The following is a 23,459-nucleotide window of genomic DNA, read 5'->3' on the forward strand; positions in this document are numbered from 1 at the left end:
TATATAGATATATATACTGCACTGGAAATTTATCTTCACTTAACAACAACAAATTATATGGCTTTTTCAATTTATCCCGGCGCTGATTAAAGATGCATGCATAAAACGTTTTTTATTAGTGTTTGATATATGTTTCTACTACGAAAGAAAGACACGCATATTGAACACGTTTAACAATAGTAGCACGTATATACAATTACGAGCATCATCTGATTATTATAAGTGGTAAAGCACTATTATTAAACGTTTCTTTGTACAGCAACATTATAAGTTTTCTATTGGTGTTTGTAATAACCGTGTCATAAGGCCCACGATTATCAAATGTGTCTGGATGTCGGATAAATTGCTTTGCTTTAATTGATGTGACTCGCTGCGCTGTCCATTTAATGTCAGACGCGCTGGTAATGTATTTTTTGTTGCTTTGCATGTTCGATAAATAAATTGCCAGTCATGTACCTGAGTTAATTCTATTTTTTTATTTCTTTGTTGCCCACACGGGGCAAAACATAGAGGGGACAAACAAGGGCAGATAAAGGTTGTTAAGTCGATTACATCGCCCCCCGGTGCGTTTCTGGTACTTAATTTATCGACCTCGAAAGAATGAAAGGCAAAATCGACCTCGGCGGAATTTGAACTCAGAACGTAATGGCAGACGAAATACTACTAAGCATTTTGCCCGGCGTGCTAACGTTTCTGCCACTTCGCCCCCTTAAATTCTTCTATTTTCCTGATGGGTTCTGCCATGTTTTGTCACTATCCCGTTTAAGTTTCTATAACAAATTGTTTACACTTTTAGTCGTAAATCAGTAGGTCTCATTGCAGTTATATCATTTCTGATTCCATCGCCTTTAACAAATAAGACATTTAACAACCAAATTTACAATGCTTGTGAAGTATTAAATAAATAAATAAAACTATTTGCTAACATCCATCGCATCTCTTGCCAGATTGCATAGTACTAAATCTGCTTACTGTAGTGAGTTATACGGAAACTAACACCGGATTTATGCTGGGAACACTCGATTGTCTTGGTCTGTTACTCTGCATGGCTTTGGGAACATGATACAACCTAACTAGTTAACAAAGACATTTTAACCTAGTCGTTTCACCGGCCTGAATTTGTATCGTACTCTAAACTCTGAGAAATCTTATCGCACTCAAAAATCTTAGAAAACTACAGAACACACAGGCAAATTCTTTACTAGAATTAATATGATTGAAGTTAAAACGAAATAGCTGTGAACGGAAAGAATGCTCTCATAAGTCTTCTGGATCAGTGCTGTCTTGAGGAAGCTTAAATAAATGTTAATTTTACATTATCGTATTGCATCAAACGTCTGCTTTCTTTTGATCGCAACATTCCACTAACATTTTCTAGGTTGAAACAATGTAACAAATCTGCTGATTCTTTTTTATTATTATTTAAATTTCACTGGAATCCTTCCACAGATAGCATTTATATTGATTAAATACATCTTGTGATTTCCATTTGTGGTATTTTATATAAGACACCAAACTTATGCGTTGAATGGTACAATAGAAAGGATATGCTCAACAATAATTCTTGTTACACAGGAAAGCTTAAAGGTTTCTGCTCTTCACTCATATCTGTATGTGTATTCATATATAGGCGCAGGCGTGACTGTGTGATAAGAAGCTTGCTTCCCAACCACATAGTTCTCAGTTCAGTCTCACTGCGTGACACCATGGATTTGGTAGAGGGAAACTGAAAGAAGCCCGTCGTGTATATATGTATATATATTTGTGTGTGTGTCTGTGTTTGTCCCCCCACCATCATATCCTCGAAATTCTCAACTATTTCCTCACGTGTTATTAATTTTCATTTCCCGTCCCCTTAGTATTGCCATAAAGCCCACCACTACCAACCAACAATGCATCATCATCATCATCACGAAATAAAACTCCCCCTTCTCTTTATCATCGTCACCAACGTCATCATCAGTATCTCTGTCTTCGTCTTTATCGTAGTCATCGTGAGCAGGATTAGCTATACTAGCAACATCGTCACCATCTGATGTAGTATCAATGCGCACATCACCTTCTTATTCTGATCTACGCTTTTTTTCCAAAAGACATTCTTTGACACAAGCGTTATAAATTTAGCTTAGCCATTAGGTGTTTCATACGTATATGAACCACTATGTGAAATGCGACGTTTATATGCCTCTGAGTATGTATTTACTTCAAGATGTGTATATATATGTGCACTTATATTTATCTATCTCAGAATATTCAGTTTACACAATGGTCACTTTTGTCTTGTCAGTTGAATTCTGATGTCAAATAGATGTAAACACTCCAAAATAAGAAACCATTAGGCAGACATCAAACTTGCTTGTTAGAAACATTTCTTTTCTTTTATTATATTTTAAATTCTTATGTTTGTAGCTATTTATACAGTTTGTTCCACTACTACTGTTACTAAGTGGTTCGTTGTACTGAGTGTGAGACAGCACTATACTTGTGCGGAGCTAAAATAGCTAATTAAATAGAGCATTGAATCTATGGCTATTTCACTAGTGATTCTTGTTTGGCACATTTAATATATTTATTGTTTTACTGTGTTTAGACATTAGTCTGCGTCAATCCTAGGATACCGACTTGAAGTAGTTTTATATGATACTATTTACTCATGCACTTCATTCAGGCTGATATTTATTTGACACACACAAACACAAATAAAAACACCCACATATAAACACAAACAGTCGTAAAAAAATTGAAGGCTTGGAGAAATACAAGACGACACTCATTTACGCATGCAAAAAGGTATACATTAATATATATTCGTATAAAATCATGGAAAATAGCGACAGAAGAAGATTGAACGTAAGTGAGGTGTAAAGTGTGTGATCGTGAACAGTAAAGTACAGTAAAGTACAGGTGACCAATGAAAGACAAACTTCGGACACACGAAATTTCTATCATATACAAGCTGAAAATAGTTCTCAAGTGGTAAAAACAGCCAATGATTTCAAAGAGGACACGGACGTTGTTTCCATCGATGGCGCAAAAGTATCACTTGCATCGCCCAGAGCTTAGTAACGGAAGAAAATTCTTCTCACCGACAATATATTTTGAAAGGACATTGTTTGGCTATGAATACCATCATTGGACTGTAGAACTCAAGAATGTCTTTTGACCTCAGGCTTCATTAGATCCAAACAGTGCATATGAGTTTCTCAGTCCTGTAACACGGATGTTTGTAAATACTTTTAATTGAAAATATTGTTTGCTGAAGTGCACAAAGCTTGGTGAAAATGGAATTTATCAACTCGTATTGGTGAAGCATAACGAAACTAACAAACACACGCCCTATGATTCAATGGCGTGTTTCATAGACCGACGTTATGCTTTTACGCATATTGTCCATGAGAAATATTTTCTAACAAGACCATCTCCGCAGAGAAAGGTTTTTCTACATCCGACTATGTATAAATATTTTCAGTGTTATTGCACAGCGATATATTTAATACAATGCTGCTTTGTGCGCCTTTAGTTAATAAATGTATTTATTATTTTAATTCATATATCATTTGGTGAAAATCAGCATCTTTATTTATACGATTGCAGTGAAACTCAAATAGGCCAAACTACTTACGAATCATAAGTTCACGTTAATATTATTGACATTTAACGCTGGGTTATCCTGCTACGTTACACGACGGTAAATAATGGAAAAACACCCAATGCAGCCATATATGCTTAATGTAGTCACCTATATGTCATGTAGCCCTAGGATTTTTTGTCTTTTGTTGTTAGTATGTAACTACGTGAATTCGCATTTTAAATCCAATAGAAGCAGAAGTTTTCTTCTTGCCATCAGGGCTAAAACAGAAGATCGATAACCATTACATTACTTACGGCAGCAGCCTCACATGTAGTTTGCTATTAGGCACATACTATTGCTTCTTAATGTTGGTAAGGCTATATTTTCTTTAAACTGATAGCAGCCAATAAAGTGAACATTTTCACTCATTACAATTGTTGTTACAATGTTAAAATTTGAGGATTGTGTCAGTGGAACCATGATATAGTTCCTCTCTTTGTTCTATGAATACTGAAGTATTGGATGTTCAGTCTGAATCTCTTGAATAGTATGAGGGGACGGATCTGTCTGTTTAGGGTTAATTCTTTGAGACGACACCGCCTCCCAGTTCTCGGAATAAAAACATTGGTCGTAACGTAGCTTCCTAAGGCTAACAAATATATATTTGTCTGTAAATGTTTTGTTGATAAATTTATATCCGGGCATTGATAAAGGTAGATTTGCCCGTTTATCGAGGCTAAATTGCACCCTGATGGCATCACTGAATTGTTTAACAATTGCTAGTGAGCCTTGTAGATATTGATCATCATTACTAAAATTATTGTTGGTTATTATTATTATTATTATTATTATTATTATTATTATTATTATTATTATTAAGGCCAGCGTCAAGATGCTTAGCGGCATTTCGTCTGTCTTTTCGTTTTGAGTCCTAATTCCACCGAGGTAGACGTTGTCTTTTATCCTTTCGGGTCGATAAGATACGTTCCAGTACAACACTGATGTCGATGTAAATTCCTAGCATCCTCCCCTATATTTGAGGTCTTCTGCTTATAGTGAAACGGATTATTATAATTATCATTATTAAGGCAGTGAGCAATAACAATCATTAACACGTAAGAGAAAAAAATTAGCAGCATTTCTTTCTCTTCTTTATGTTCTAAGATGAAATTTCTTGAGGGCAACTTTGCTCTTCATCCTTTCGGGGTTATATTGACACATGGGTTAATATAATTGTCTATGTCCCACCGTAACGTTGCTGGTCTTCTGACAAATGTAGAAATATATCCTTACATTTGTCCACTCGATCAGGACATACCTAGGGTTAAGTAACCACTTCCTGGAAGGACGCAGTATATCATTTATTGCAGGATGCATTTTGTCTGACTAAAAGTCATGATAATGAGAGAAGAGGCATATTGGACCATAGATCTATTGAATCAAATGCGTCCCCCAAGAAACTTCGACAAGGAGGACGCATTAGATGATATAGTTATCGATACGGCCTGCCTGAATTGCGGACACGGTGCTCATGCCAAGGTGTCAGTTACTCGTAGGTCTGCTATATTAGAATAGTAACAGAGGCTATGCAACATCAATAAAGAAGTACAAGTTCTGAATGAAAGGCGGGACGGTCAGGTCTGGAACTCATTTTAATCACAGGGCTATAGGATCAAGATTGATTCGTGGCAAAAGAACAGTCGCAAGGAAGTGCACACTGGATAATAAATTCTAAATTTTGCTATGGCTGTTTCTGGAAAATGGCGTTTGCTTCGAGTTTCAATGTAGATATGTGCGGTTATTTTTGTCATATGTTGTACAATATGACCAATATTTCTGCTCTGTTGATACTGTCGCTAATCACACTATATATTATTTTACTGTTAGTTCTGTAGTATATCTTTGATACAATTCTTTTCTAGGCGTGTGTTTTCTATTGTTTATTTTCCTCACACACACAAACATATACATATATATACATATACATACACACACTCAAACACATACACACATACATATATGTAGTTTTCAACTATTTCATTCATTAGTTCTTTGAAGCATAGTTTATTTCGGTCGTGTGCAGTGTCGCTATATTGTATTCAAGGCTGTTTCTACTTTTTATAGGTTTAGCTACTTTGGTGTATAATTGATAATTGAGGTTGTGTTTTTTTATGTTGCCTTGTGGAATATGTTTCCTTGATGCATCTATAATTATTTTGTTGAATCAGCATTGTATATATCATGATTAGGGTGTTGTTGAATTCTAAAACCTTGATGTTATTACTTTTTGTAATTCATTATGCTTTATTTTTTGTTATGGTAAGTTTCTAGAAAATACTTTTTGATTTCTTCATAGGTCTGTGAGTGTATCATTATAATAATTATTAAAGCACATTTCTGGAAATGTGAGAGAAGCGTTTGCGATATAGCAAAATGCAGCGTGTTGAATGTAAAAGGAATTGAGTTCTGATAACAGTTTATCTCACATTGTGAACTAGGCTAGAAAAGTGGAGTGAATTGAAGGGTCCAACATTAATGATGTTCGTGAAAGAGTTAATATTTTCTACACTCTGGACAATAAACTGGTTGAACTAGTTTAATAGGAAATTGTTAGTACTAGTGGTAGTGATATATATATATATATATATATATATATATATATATATAAATACATACGTATATATAAAATTAAATAAGCAGAAAATGGAGAAAGTTTTCATCAACAAACAAATAAATTACCCAACATCGAGTAATTATTTTTTTAAATACAAGACAAAAAATTTCTTACGGCCGTTTCGGCTGCCAATGTCAATCGGTGCTTACAAAGAAAATTCCGAAAATAATATACGTCATCTTTATAGTATATTCAATCCAGTGCCTGGAGCTTCATCAGAGTGAATACAAATACATAAAATAAACGAATGGAAGAGGGAAGAGGAAAGAACAGCACTGACTAACATTGGCAGCCGAAACTGATGCATGTTGTTTTGCATTAACCGATGTTGGTCAATTTGTTTGTTGATCAAAAGTTTTCACCATTTTCTGCTTATTTAAATTTGACTCCTGATTAACAATTGTTTCTTCTGTTATTACCTGCACCCCATGTGCATAATGTGCTTTCATATCCATGCTCAGGTGTAACATAGGTAAATGATAACGGGAATAAGAACTGATATTCTTATCCCTTAGACGGTTTTTCCAACTGCTAACTCTCCTTACCTTATATATATATATATATATATATATATATATATATATATATATATATATATATATATATTAATAAAATACAGTTACTTGCAATGCTCAACAGTAAATGAGAATTATCGTCGTCAACTAAATGAGATTAATGGTCCGAAGACTCCTACATTGTGAAAATAATGGATAAAATGCTTCAATGCTGTGATAAAGAACATAACATATATTCTGATAGGGGTTGGCTGCAATCGCTCTAAACACCGAAGTGAGAATTCATTAGACTGTCAGATATGGCTAAGAGTTGTTTTGACTCTTATTTCTAGCAGTGCTGGTGCTAGATAGTACCCTTGGTCACTTTAGTGACGTCTATATATCTGCCTTTCGGTTGTAAAAGCGAATAAGCCGCCATTATTATTTATAAATACATACAAACGCACACACAAATAAACAAACACACACACACACACAAATCTTCATAGATCTCAGTGTGTGTTCTTTTATATGTGTTTTCGTGTTTAACATTAATGTGCTTAGTGATATTTTTTTAACTTTGTTTTTCAAACCCTGCATTTTTAATGCATTGCTATTTTGATTTGTATAAGAATTTCATTTATAAGTGTAGACTGAATGCAAATTACTTTGAATGTATTCACATCACCTCCGTTGGGAACGAACCATTACCATTTTTTTTTTTTAGAAAAAAAAATTGGAACAGCGCCTTTTCTGAGATAGCATTATCCTTGTGTAACTGTCCTACGTGTTCATAAAATATTTTTATCTTCACCAAACTGTTTTAAATGCCTTTAGTATTATATGACAAAAATATTTTATATATTTTTGTCAGGTTTGCAAAATTTACTTTTAGTATTGTTACTAAAGATTTTATTTTCACAAGTATTCTTTCGATGTGAACCTGCGAAGCTAGTGAGAGATAACAGTACTATTTCCCGTTTTTATCGTTGTATATGCAGTCAAAGTTTTATTTTTCCTTTGAAAAAGAGATAAAAATGTCTTCATTATTTGCACATTTTGCTGATTTGGTTTGTTTTTAAAAGCATTTTTAAGTCTTCCAAAGCGTTGACTTCAAATAGTTTTGAAATCCTATTTTATGTTTATATGAAACCATCATTTTCACGTTTGCCCATCCTTTCTTCGCGTCTCGTTTACTTCTAAATATGTATAGGATATGATAATAATAATGATCCCTTCTACTATAAGCACAAGGCCTGAATTTTGGAGGAGGGTTAGTAAATTGCATTGACCTCTACTGGTGGAATGAGAACTCAAATCGATTTTGCCCGACGTGGAAACGGTTCTGCCAGCTTTCCACCCTAACAACAATAATAATAATAATAATAATAGTAATAATAATAATAATAATAATAATAATAACTAGCTGGACTCATGAAAACATCAAGGAAAACCTTAAAAAATGTAAGCATTTGTAAACAGTGTACTGGTGCCATGAGAAATGTTTGCATATACTGACCGACTGTCTTTACGTTCTGAGTTCTAATTCTGCCGAGGTCGACTTTGCCTTTCATCCTTCGGGGTTGATAAATCAAGTACCAGTTTTGTACTGGGGTCGATTTAATCAACTGGCCTCCTCTTCACAAACCTTTCGGGTCTAGAAATGTATATTGTGTCAATTACGGAATGTGGAACATAATGTTACATCAATGGCTATATAATCCAACCAAAATATTTCAGTTACACAAACGTAAACGGAATTACTATTTAACCTTAAAATACATCGTACATATTCAAAGAACCTTGTTCGCTTATTGGTACTGAACTTTATTCTGGTATTCTTTTATTCTTTTACTTGTTTCAGTCATTTGACGGTGGCCATGATGAAGCACCACCCTTTAGTCGAAGAAAGTAACCTCTGGACTTATTCCATGTAAGTCTGGCTCTTATTATATCAGTCTCTTCTGCAGAACAGCTAAATTACAAGGACACAATCTCTCCAACATCGGTTGTCAAGCAATGGTAGTGGTGGAAAAAGCACAGACACAAACACACACAAACATGACGGGCTTGGAGGTAGTGGGGATGGTGGCTGGTGCAATTTTGTGGTTTACTGCTATGCCGAGAGAGAGCCAGCGGGCCCCTAACTGGTTTCCCGATCTTAAAGGTTGTAAGTAATGTTTCTTTGTAGATAAGGTGGTGAACTGGCATGATCGTCACCATGCCGGAAAAAAGGCTTAGAAGCATTCTGTCTGTTTTTACGCTCTGAGGTCAAATTCACCCGAGGGCGGCTTTGCCTTTCAATCCTTTCAGGGTCGATAAAATAAGTACCAGTTGGACACTGGGGTTGATTTAATCCACTTACACCCTTCCCCTAAACTGCTGGCCTTGTGTCAAAGTTTGAAACCAATATTTGTTTGGAAATGTGAAATGGCAACCGTTAAAAAACGGATAAATGAAAACCACCGGATTTTAAAAAAGAAAATAAATAAACTCTTGGCGACGTATTTAGCTGATTATTAACTTTTATCGCACTTATAATCTTTGATATTTTATTAAAAACACAGGGGATACGTAATGAAATAAAGAGCAACATGAATTTCCCAAATTTGAGAGTAGTGGTATACGAGTAATCTGCAATTCAAATCTAAAGTGGGTACTAAATTTCTTCCTCTTCATTCTTTTTACTCAGTACAACGGAGGCCAATATCCCGAGGGTTCTGGTCATCTTCTATTTTCTTCATAATTACAAAACAATAAGATTATCACTGAAGAATAACCTATGACAATACCTTTTATTAGTTATTGTGAGATTAATTTAGACGGAGTTGGCGGACAAAAACAAGAGTAAATGGAGTGACAGAAATATGGTGAGATATCCACAGACTGAAAAGGAGAGAAAGAGAGAGACAGAAGAAAGACAGAAAGAGAGGGAAACAGAGAAAAAGAGAGAGAAAGAGAGTAGAGCGAAAGGAGAGAGAGGAGATAGAGATTGAATGAATGATGGCGCGAGATACGTAGTAATGAGAAAAAAGCCGCAAGGGAATATATGGACCAAATTTCAAATTAAGGAATTAGAAAGAATGGTAGGAGAATCGACAAGCATTGGGTGATCATTGAAAGTAAGAAACATAAACTGTCAATGGAGGTTAGAGATTAAAGTTTTATACACGTCATGCTGTACATCACCTCTTAGAGATTAATTGTGGGCCCAATTTAAGAGAGATTGCTGTAATTCTTAAATGGACCGTGTTGTTGTGATGGTGGTGGTAGTGGTGGTAGGAACGTATATTGTTGTTGTTACTATTTGTATGTGCTATTGGTTAATGGAGGCTGTTGCTGTTGTTGTCGATGATGGTGTTGTTATTGTCGTTGGTGGTAGTGGTGGCGATGGTGGTTGTAGTGCGTGTTTTAATGTATGATTGATGGTGCCAATATTTGGGACATTCGGTAAAGTTCCTTTTTTATTGCTGCTATTTTCAGCTCTGCGTTTACAAACTTTCGATCAAATACACGACAGCTTTATCTTAAACAGTGTGACTACGTCTAGGTCTATGTTAGCATCGAATAAGCGGTTGTTTGAAAGACATTAGGGTCTAATTTGACCGTAAATGGACTGCTATATCTAACGGGTTCATTGACCACATAACGACACGCAACTTCGAAGTTACTGTTTATTTATTTCGTAATGTATTTATTCTTCTTTTTCAACCAATATACCCTTGATCAAATTTATCTACAATTACATTGACCGATTGACTTTCAGTTTCTTTAATAAATAAGATGTGGCATAAATTACATTTACCTACTCTAGCAATAATAAAGAAGCTTCTGGCTCATGTTTGTGGTGAGGGTTCTGATTTTGGTTAAGTCATTGGTTTGAATTTCTGTTATTTTTATATGATCATTGTTGTTGCTAATATTGGCTTCACATTTTGGCGCAAGGCCAGCAATTCCAAGGAAGTGGGTAAGTAGATACGTCCATCCCAGTGCTCATCTGGTACGTATTTTATCGACCCCGGAAAGATGAACGGTAAAGTCGACCACGGCGGATTTTGAACTGAGAACGTAACGTTAGGACGAGTGAAATACCGCTAAGCATTTCTCTCAGCATCCTAACGATTTTATCAGTTCACCGCCTTGAATACAAGAAATATCGGTCACAAATTTTAGCACAAGGCCAGCACTTTTGAAAGAGAAGCTGAGTCAATTACATCGCCCTTCAGTGCCCAACTGGTGCTTATTTTAGCAACGTCGAAACGATGAGAAGTAAAGTTCACGTCGGCCGAATTTGAACTCAGAACTTTAAGACGAATGGAATAGCGCTAATCATTCCGCTCGGCGTCCTAACGATTTTTACAGCTCTCTGCCTTAATATGGGCAAATATGATCTTCAATGATGTAGGTCAAGGACTTAATGGAATTAAGGAGAGGGATTGTAGTAATGAGAATGAATACAGTATTGGTGGTCATGGTGGTAGAGGTTATAGTATTGGTGTGAATGGGGAGATGGTGATGGTGGTATTGGTAATAGTGGTAGTGTTGGCACACATGATGTTTGTGATAGCTACGCTGATAAAAAACATTTTGTGTGAAATATTGATGGCGGCGGTAGCATGGTTGTAAATGATACATGGCAGTGACGGAGGTTGTAGTTTTTCTAAGGTTCATGAACGTTTTGGAGGAGATGGCGTATGTGCTGGTTGCGGTGACAGTCTCAGTAGTGGTGAAACACTGATACAAGTTATGGCATTGATGGTGGCAATGTGTTGATGTTGACAGTGTTGTTACTATTGATTAGAGTGGTTACGGTGATAGAGAGTGCGGCGATGAAAGGGTGGCGGGGCTGGTACATTGCTAAACGTGCTGGCATTGTAAATTATAATGCTTCTAGAAGGGAGCAAATGGCAAGTGTAATTTTACGTTACTTTGTATATTTGAATATTGTTGTCGTTTTTCAGGCAGTGGTTTGGTGGTGGTTTGGTGGTGGTGATCGTCTTGATAATAGTATCGGTAGTGATGATGGTAATTGTGGTGTTGGTGTTGGTATTGGAGAGGGTAGGACTAAATCGGTGGACGGTTAGCTTAAGTGGGCAGACAATAAACTGGAGGGCAAAGTATTTTACCATCAATTGATTGTTATCTATTAAAGACTCAGATTCACTAATGGTGTTCTTAGTCGTCTTATTTAAAATGAGCGTCGAAGGTGGGAAGACAGATGATAATTCTTGTGAGCGATAAACCAAAATAAGAAAAATAATAAAGAAGAGAGCAAGAAACGTCCTTCCTTAAGTGATTTCGCTTTCGGCTATAGGATGAAAAGTCATCAAATATGTCGCTTAAATCACTGAAAACTTACGTGATGAAACACTTTTTAATTCCATCTATTTATTTATTTACTAATTTCTATATATATTTATTTATTTTGGTATTAGTTCATTTTTGTAGTTTATTTAATGAAATCTAATACTACTTTTTTTGTATTTTTGGCTCTTACTGCGAGGAAGATGATGGATCGAATTTGAGAGATGTAGGCAATCGATTAATCTACTTATCTCTCTTCCTTCTAACCGTTACTCTCACCTCTTCTACCCCTTGCCTAAATATCTATTGTTATGTGTCTATTTGCTTCTATACATGTGTGTCTATACATATAATCATACAGGAGTGTGTGTGTGTGTTCTGCGTGTTTGTGTCTTTCTACAGTCCTACTTAGATACGTACTGTTTACTTACCTGCCAAGCTTACTTTGCCCGCCAAACCAACACACCTTCTTACTGCTTTAGCTCTCTATATGTCTACCTCATTTCCTCTATATTCTTAGAGAGGAAAGTGAAGTGAAGTGAAGTATATAGTTAACATGCATGGTAAAGAATTCAGTGAATGAACCAACATTTCTTTTGCCGTCCATAACAATTATATTTACATATGTGGGCCAAGAGTCACGCACAGTGATAAATTCAATACGCTCAGGAATTATCAGACAGGTTTCAATTTTCCTAAAATTCAATAAAATAAATAAAATAACGATAAAGAAGACATATGCACCTGTACCTATTGAGCAAATCAAATACTAATAATAACAGAATGATATAAATAAAATATGAGATAGCTTGGTGCGTGAGTTCTGGTCCATTCAGTATTTAATTTACATTATTGAATGACTTTGACAGGTAAGAACAATATAACTTCACGTTTACTCCACGACGTCGACCCTCATACGTAGACCAGGTTTCTCAAATGTTTTTACGATTGTAGGCTCCCAAATTGTCACAATATATACAATATAACTCTTAGCCTGTCTGTCCAAATCATAATCCTTACTATTAGTTGCCGGAATGATTCCCCAAGATGCCAATAATAATATATTACTTAAGAATGTCTTACTTAATGTATTGCTATTTGGGAGTCTGCAATCGTAAACATAGTTGAGAAACCTGATCTACGTATGAAGGTCGATTTCGTCGAGGTAAATATAAAGTTATACGTTTGTTACATGTCAACAATATCTTCAATAGTGTAAATGATATACAGGATAGGCAAAAACTCATGCTCCAAAACATTTGTTATTTATATTACATTACTTAATGTATTATTTAATATGTGGGTAACCGTAACAGCTGCCATCTGGTTGGGTTGGAAGACCGTGGGTTAAGATTGCTTTGGGTACTCCTTCCATCACCCTGGGTTCAAGTTACATGATATCGAACCTGCCTTTCGTCATTTTGGGTTTCATTAACTAACGGTGTGTCGGGGTACTTGTTAGTACGTTAATCAAGATGGTTTGCCGTAACGGCTTCGATTGTTTTTGCTTTGATCTGAGAGTTCGCATAGGTATCGGTGTATAGGTCTAATCAGCCAAACATCGGAGTCCCCATGCCCTAACTACCTTTAGCCGGTGTAGCTAGGAAGACATACGACCAAAAATGAATAAACTGAGAACAACATATGAAGGCTTCATTCTCATCCTTATAACAAATAGCCGCTTTGAATGAGAAGATCATGAATAATTTGTATTATTTACGTAACGGGAATTATTGTAGAAATCCGAGTAAATATCACCTCTGTAGGTCACCATGCGTACGTTACTATGGGGAACCATGTTATTCGCAGCTGGAGTAAAATTACAATTAAGCATTATGTAGAATTTTGCATGTAATACTGAATTCTTTAATGCAACAACTCGATCGGACATGATGTTATTTCTGAGGTCATTTTTAGTTTATATCTAACCGTGGTTACTTAATTAAGCAACGCAACTGGAGCTGCGTGTTAGATTTATTCTTACTGAAATTCGCATGATTATCACATCAAAATTCCGAGGTATTTTGGACAAAAAGCTCTATGGTATTTGTTTTTCTCATTGGAGACAGCAAAGTGGCAGAATTTCTAGAGATTAGGAATATATCCTTTAAAATAATTCTTCCGACTCTACGTTCTAAGTTAAATTTTCTCCGAAGTCATCTTCGTCTTTCATCCACACTTAGTCAAGTACTTGAAGCGATATAATGGATCATTCCCATCCTCGCATAATTTAGCTCCTTAAGCTTTATTTGGAAATAATTATTTTCTACTGGTTGATTCGGTTAGATCCTGCTTGTATATGATACGCCTTTAACCCACTCTCATTCCTGTGTTTTCTAATATTCTATGGCCAGATGATGAATACAATCCTTCTTTTCATAAGAGGGTGGTGTGTATTTTGGCAAAGGTTTAGCTACATTCTCTTGTATTTCTAGCGATCACCTCTGCTCATCCATTATAGTTGTCCCTAGTGTTGTTATATTTGGAATCCAGTCAGCCACGATCAAGGACACTTATAATGAAACGCACTGCAGTCTGGTTATTCACTCTTTTTTCAGACACATTTTACATAGGACTTAAATATAACATTTTTAAACGTATGGCAGTGCGATTTTCACGTTAATATATAGACGTAACGCTAATGGCTAGACATTTGTATATAATCCTATAAATTGCCCAATAAAAACAATGATGGTGCATGTGACACAATGTAAACACACAAATTATGTAGCATATATTAGATAATAAAATTATCTTTACGATTGAAAAGTTTCGCTCATGGTTAATTTCGTAAAGTGTACAAAAAGTGTTTGTTGGTAGGAAATGTTAGATAATGTTTATAGGAATATATTCTAAAAGGCAGATTTCGTATTATACACCATCAACCGTGACAAAAATTTCGAGAGAGCTGCTGGAACGGAAGACATTCACTAATACACAACTAGTTCTGAAATATATAGAATATAATTTTTAAACCATTACATATTTCCGCTTTTAATCAGAATTACTTTTGTCTGTGATGACTCACTACTCATATGAAGCTCAAATTTTATAGAAACAAAGTTATTTTATATTCTTTAGAATGCTATTGAGAAAACAGGGAGCGATGCAGCTCAAGACATATCCCTGGAGAGCCAATAAACATGCCGACATATTTAAAATAGCAGACAGTATTTCCTGAATTTTTGTCTTGAGATAGTAGTAATGCATTTGCTAAACTAGTCCGAGATATGTATGCATGTAAAATAAAACAGGATTGTCATGACCGGAACGTCTTTTGACCTAAAGCTGTTTGACCCAGGATTAATTTAATGGTAACAGCAACAATTTCGACAAGGACTGTGGAGGGCAAACTTTTCTATGACATACTTCATCATCTTAGAAAGTAATCAAATTTTAAAAATTTATAATTGCGATTCAGTACTGATGTCAAAGAACGCATATATGTTTGTATGTGTTGCATGTGTGTGTCTGTGAATGTGTGTGCGTGTGATTATGTGTGTGCGTGGGTGTGTGTATAAAGGCAAATGCAACATAAATACGGTTGATAAAATTACATCATTTTCCTTTTGTAAAATTCAGGTGTAAATTATTTGATACAAATCGGAATTTTGGATACTACCATCGTCCAGAGATTTGATGTTGGTGATTTAAACTTCAATGAATTCCAGGTAATTGTGATGTCAAGGAAGTTCAGCCAATTGAAATATTATGCATTAAGTATACAAAGCCACATCAGCAGATATATTGGATCCAGTAACTGAATTACTTACAAGCTTCAAGTCAGTGTTACTGTAATTAAATGCCTGCTATTCATTATTTTATAGAACATGAATTGAGTGAATGCTTCATTGAAAAATACCTTTTCGAGAGATCAGCAAAAATACTTAGAATCTTACATACACGTGTGATGCACTTCATAGTGACGATTAGTGTCCGTATTACAGAGCAGTTCACTTCAGATGTGCAATGTTATTTATCATATATCGCTGAGAGCCGATGTTATCTATCATATATCACTGTTATGTTATCGTGCAATGTTATCTATCATATATCACTGAGATACGTTCCAAAGCAAATTTTATGAGCACGTGTCAACATATCACATGATCAACTTTTAAAAATTATATTCCATTTTCTCATATTCTTATAGAAATAGTTCGGAATTTTCAATGATTAGTTAGGGATCGGGTCATCCTTGTTTATAAGAATAGTTTTGTGCCGGATATTAATGCTAATATGATTCAACTGCTAAGATATCAAGCTTGATGCTTGAATATAGTCAAGACTGTAGCTAACATGAACGAGGATGTCAATTAAACGATGTAATCTTCCAAATCTCCATAGCCTAAAACTATCCTCTTCTCAAACAGCTAATGATAGTAAAAGCATACATTATGCTGCCCAGAAATTTGGATTCAACGGAGATATGACGGTTAGAAGAATAGATGAAAGCATTTATGTTCTATGCGAGCTATGTAAGCATTAGGCATAATAGAGGCAATTATTTCCATCGTCTTTCCATTGCACAAGCTCCCAACATCCCTTATGGCATGCCATTTTAGTTCAAGTCCTTATAGTTACTAGCGGTACACCATTGATGAATGGCAATCCAGTTTGAAGAACGGTGCCTCGAATCTGCCAAAACTGCACCACTATATCTGTATAACAATTAATTTTACGTTGGGAATTCACATGAATAGAAGGAAACATTATTTCAAGGAAGTAACAAATTCCAGAAAAAAATAATACTTTCTTTTCTAGATCTTTTGTCAAATGAAGCTCATTTCCGTTACAATAACTGTCATTGCAATTGTGTATGCATGCGTACATACAAACATACATAAACACGTACGTGCGTATGTATGTATGTATGTTAGATTGAAACTGACATTATTATAGAGTTCAAAAAGAATGTGCAATTTACGTCAGCAAGCTTAGATGTACAATAATGTACTTTTACATATGTTCTATTGCAGACACTTTTCATGTGCCGTGTGATTCACCTTAGTGCCTTGACTAGGATTAACATATCTGCATTAACTAGATCATTTATGTACTACACAAAACCTGTAGGCAGTGCGGTAGTAAATTTTTAGAGCTTATAAAACTCCATTGATGTTTTATGTCGGTTCCATCCAGACTGGATAATACAATTCTCGATTTGTTAGATGATAAACTTTTATGTTATTATATTACGTATTAGTCGGCGTGGTGTCTTCATCGTAATTGTCGCAAGGGTGAAACGTACGTAGTAACTACTAATTTATATCCGTGTCTATCTTAATGTACTTTTACATATGTTCTGAGTCTCATAACTAGCAACACTGTTACGTACAGAGGTAGATGACCACGTGCATGGAAACTGACTGAATAATGTTAATCTAATTGGAGCTCCAAATCACACATTGATAGTGCTCTAATCAACTTAACACACAAGTTAAATATATATATGATAACGTAGAATAGCGTACATTTGTGAGGAGAAGGTTAAAATAGAAAAATACCAAGAAACTACGTTCAGTTAGAAAGAATACAGTTGAATTGAGACAGAGAAATGTAACAACATACAAAATAAATGCCGCCTTTTATTCACTTCTTTATTCAGCTTGGAGGAAAGACAATATAATACAATTTCAAATACGCTTGTTTTTTTTTTTTGTTTTTTTTTTTTGAAACATATATTTGTCGTGTTTTTAAATATATGCTACATACAAAGAAATATACGTCATGAAACACCACGACAAATCCCTTGGCAATTTTTTCTGAAAAAAGATTCAAATATGTCCTGTTTTTAATGGCAATATAATGCATAAGTATACGTCTCTCTTTGTCTTTGTATTGAGTTTAATTCAATGCAATTTGGGGAATTGGTAAAGAAACCTAGGAGACAAACAATAGTAGTAGTTATATTTTCCAAACAAAATCTAAAATCACATTTTAAAAACTTCAGCTCATGTCGCTGATATATTTATCACGTTTTGTTTTGTAGTTTCTCTTCAATTTTAAGTATATAACTGAAAAAAATTACGATTGTTTTCTATGCAAAAATGTTTTGCATGAATGAAAGCATTTAAACTAGAATTACATGTATATGTGTGTGTGTGTGTGTGTGTGTATGTGTGTGTGTGTGTGTGTTTAAGTGCGTGTTTTCATGTCTGTGTATATTTGTGTAGGTGTATATATGTAAATGTATATACATATATATTTGTTTGTATACCTATACATAAATATTCATACATACACACACATCTATATATACAAATATAAAACAAATATATCCACAAAACTTCAGTCTGCAGAAAACACTAAAATGCTAACGACCGGCATGACAATAAAGAGAGGAATATTTCAATGGATTCCATCAACGTTAAATTGAAAATAACACTATCGTATTATACAGGTCACAAGGCAATATGTAACTTTACGTCAACAAGTTTACATGCACAATAAAATGATTCTTTTGCAGACATTTCTCTTTATTTATGTATGATATTTCAAATCTAGAAGAAAGAAAAATGATATTTAACGATTTAGCAATGTATTTCCTATTAGTTTTGATTCTAGCCGTTGGAATACCATCAACATCTTCTGCCTCTTTTATCTTTGTGGAATCGATAAATAAAGTACTCAACTACTAGGGGTGTCTCTTTTGAGTCTCGATAACCCCCTCTTTCTCTCCCTCTTTTCCTCTAAATCAGTTAATTTGCGTCTTGTGGAGAGTAATTGGACGGCATGTGCACAGAAAAAGATTTGAGCGACTGCTCGATATATAGTGAAACATGGAAAAAACTATATTTCAAATAATCCTTTCCACTATGAGTGAAAGGGCTGAAATTTGGTGGGGTAACACTAGCAGATTACATTGCCCAAGTACTCAACTGGGACTTAGTTTATCTTCAATGAAACGATGGAAGTAAATTCGAGTTCGGCGGCATTTGAAGTCAGATAGTGAAATCGGAATAAATATTACTCAATATTTTGAAGGAAGGGAAATTACCTTTGTTCGACACCGTATAAGATTGGTTATCCTAATATGCCGTAGTAGTTGAATATCCTTTCTGCTTTGGGCACAAAGCCTGAAATTTGGGAGAGAGATATAGTCGATCGCATCACCTATTTTATCGATCACGAAAGTATATATGTATGTATGTATGCATGTATGGATGAATGGATGGTTGTATGTATTTTTGTATGCGTGTTTATATAAATGTTATTGCATATGCCTACATGATATAAACATTCAAATACATAAAAGCATTTAGTAAATAACATTAGCTAGTCCTCTTATCCCCATACATGGTTGTGTTCATGAGCGTACGTCTATGCGTGTACATTTAAATCCTAATACTTATGATGGATACGAAACCTATTGGAAAATAATTTACTAATTACTTACCCTTCGATTAACACCCGAAAATAGCCAATAGATTGAGAATGCTAGATGGAATACCTTTCGATAGTTTTTCAATTTCGCTGTGACGAACGTTCATTTGCTGCCAACAAAAATGTCGTTTCTCATTTTTCTGTGGTTCTTAAGCAAAGAACAAGTAAAGAACTGGTGTTAATCACTATCTTTCTCTTCTTGATACTTTTTGCTTCTATCAGTTAGGATTTGCTGGTAAAAGTTGCGGTGACGGTCACCGCACAATATTCCTCTTTTTCGAAAACAAGACTGGTTGATTCAAAAGTTACCACTTAGTGAAGAACAAAACGCATGGTTCTCGAGACACTCAAGAACGAAACAATGAGTTATACAGCACTAAAGTATTTTCTGGTCGCTGTTTTCGAGGTCTCTTATGACTTCTTGTCGTCGTGCAATTCTATTATTATGAATTTGAATTGGGAACTAGAGTCATACTGAATCTTAAATTAGCTTATTACACAACCATGTACTCCACCCCTATCGATGCGTTATACTTAGTCTATTGATAGAGCTTGGTGATTCTGGCCGTTCATCTAGGATTTCTCCGCTCAGCATCAGTGTAAGTAGTACTGTTGGCTCTTTAGTTACCTTTTCGCAATCTGCCATGCTGCTGTCCTATGACATTATCGTATCCGTAGCAAGGTTACGCGTTACCAAAGAGCAGTCCGTAGATTCGCCGGGCACGGCTGTCACTCCTTCAAGCATTTTCAAGATACTCGCGTACCCATATAATTAATGAAGTAATATATGAACATAGTGCATTTATTAAAACTACTGAACAACAGCATAATCGCGATTGTCATGCAGTTATTGGAGGAGAGTGTACTTTAATCACCATCATGTTTAGAAAGAGACAGTTTCTATTACATGAAAAAGTAGTCTTTTAGAAGTACAAGAATCTTGAAACCTCTTATTTAGCATTTTTTTCTATTTTACGAATCATCTTCGTTGAATAAATATATACATAAGATGACTATTTACGTGGTCGATCGAACATATAGAATTGGAAATGAATTCCCGTTCAAGGTTCACCTTAAATTCATAGAAAATCGGACGCGCTAGATTATGTCTAGTGAGTTACACAGTACTTGAAGAAAGAAGAGATATCACATAATACTACGGCTGATCATATGTCAACTTGATCAGGAGCGACATGTCGCTAAACAATAGAAACTCAAATAGTTCTTAAGGGACATTCTTGGTGAAGATTTATCGAATTTACTTATAACCTTAGGCTGAGAGTTCCATTTTAGAAAGATACCTTTGCGTATGGCAAAGGGCTGTGTGTCTTATGACCCTGTAGTAACAAAGTATTTGCTGGCAGTATATCAATGTTCCTTGCCAAAATCGAGAGCAGACGAACAGAATGCAGTGAAACTTAGGTTGTATTAGGATTTATTTATTATATCACATATATAATAAAGCATTAGTGTCTTTTTGAAATACTAAATTCACTTTATTTTGACACTAAATTATCTGTTTGTTCCTGGTTTAGGAACGTACGTCAATTCATTTATCGACTATCTATAGTTACATTTCGTTCTCTGTCTCGCTCTACCCATTGTATGTGTATAGTTATCTATATTCTTACACATATTCGTGCGTGTGCGCATAAATATATGCATACATGCATGTATAAATGTATGATGTACATGGGTATGTATGTGTGTTATGTATTTATATTTCTATACCTACTGAATTATATTCCTCATAGAAACGATCAATAAAGGTCTTGCAACAATGTAAGAGTGCAAAGGTTACTAGCTTAATATTTGTAAAAGGACTGTATTTACGCCTGACCAGCATTTAAAATATATTTAGTCAGTTCTACGAAAAGAGGCAACAAGTCTTTATCGAAATAGTTTCTCGACCAGCCTCGTAATGCGCCAGCGAGTGGTTTAATGCGTAAGTGCTGCTGCAAATATTAGTACCAACCTATATAAAATCACTTATAAATGTATTCATCTATATCTATCTATCTATCTATCTATCTATCAATATATATATATATATATATATATATATATATATATATATATATATTTACTTGGAGGCAGTATATATATATATACATACATACATACATACATATAAATATATTTGAAGATAAGCAACAAACATTCAATAGGTTATAGCAGTACGTACGTTTCGTACAAGCTCCATTTATTCATGTAGTGAGAACACCACAGAATGTACAATGAAAATGTACTCTTCAGCTGCATAATGGAATTTCATTTTAGAAAGTCATTTTGAAGATGTTTGCAAAAAACAAGAGTAAGAGAAGAAAACATACCATCTCGACTATGATGCTGTACCACAGACAAGTTGAACAGCAGCATAGTCGAGAATGTTAGCAGGCGCAGGCGTGGTTTTGTGGCAAGAGGTTTGCTGCCAAACCACAGGTTTCCTGGTTTGTACCTACACGAAATGTGTTCTAATATGGCTACAGACCGACCAAAACCTTCTGAATGGATTTGTTAGGCGGAAATTGAAAGAAGCCTGTCGAATGTGTGTGTGTTTGTGTTTGCATGTGTATTGAGTGTGCTTGTGCTCCACATCCGCTTCACAACCGATTTGGGGATGTCTAAGTCCTTGCAAATTAACGATTCGCGAAATAGACCGATAGAATAGGTAATAGGCTTTCAAAAATATATGTACCTAGCACGATCCATTCAACTAAACAAAATTTCTTGGCTTGGTGTCGTGGTCTAACAACTGAAACAGATACAAAAGAAAAACAAAAGAAAAAATGAAGAATACAATAGATTTCATCACAGCTTGTTACATTATGAAAAACAACTACAATAGCAAAAATCCCGAAAACCACAACAACAACAAAAACAAATGTATATAAGGCAACTATAAAATGCAAAGCACATTCCTCTTTTAAAAATTCTTTTCAGAACTACTTCAGTAATATCTTCCTATCAGCACAAATAGTGTACAGGATAAAGTGCTCTAGGATAAATTACAATACCCCGCTCCTGACACACATTTATCACACATAATATTAGCGTACATACATATATATGTATATATACATATATATGTGTGTGTGAAAGAGAGAGCGCATGCGCACGTGAGTGCATACTTACACATATTTACATGCACTTACATGTATGTGCATCTGTATATGTGTATGTGTGTATACAGACATATATATATATATATATATATATATATAAGCGTTTGTATGTACGCATGTATGTATATGTATATTAGTGTAACACCCTGATTATACTCATACAGTTTTATATACATATATACATGCAATATAAACACATTTGCCTCAAGAATCTTTGTCTGTATTCTATATGTGCATTTAGATGTAAAATAAACTTTCAGAAAATGGTGGGAATGAAAAAAAAATACAAAACAAAAAAAAAAAATGAAATATTTAGCAGGGTGGTCTCTTTTACCCTCGAGGTTTCAGCAACCAGTGCTTAACCTACAAATAGCGTTGAGTAGGCAGCTGAAGAATTTTAAGAACAAACTAAGATTCTTCGCATCTGACCGATAACCTTTCTTCTCGATTTGCTTTTATAGTTAAGAGTATTTATTTGCTAGAGTTTATTGAAGGTCAAAAACACGTAGACAAGGAAAATTACCCTCGTGGAATAGTCTTACCTTATACCGACTGGCATCTTTTAGAGTATTCTTACTGAAATCTGAACCAGTTCTTAACTGTGTTTTATGTTACATTTCTCTGATAAATTTTTCAACAATGTTTTTTTCTTTTATATATTTCTTTTGTTGCTGCATTTTTAATGTTTTGTAAGTGTTGTAAATATACATGAGCTTCGTCTCTTTTCTTCTCTTCGTGCTTCTTCGCTGTTTTTGCTCATTAATCTGGATATAATAATAATCTTATATGAATACAGATAATGTAATACACACACACACACACACCCTCACATACACACACACGCACATATATTTCTGTATGTATGTATGAGTGTATGTATGTATATATATATATATATATATATA

The sequence above is a fragment of the Octopus bimaculoides genome, chromosome 21 (assembly GCF_001194135.2).
Source record: "Octopus bimaculoides isolate UCB-OBI-ISO-001 chromosome 21, ASM119413v2, whole genome shotgun sequence".
NCBI classification, from domain to species: Eukaryota; Metazoa; Mollusca; class Cephalopoda; order Octopoda; family Octopodidae; genus Octopus; species Octopus bimaculoides.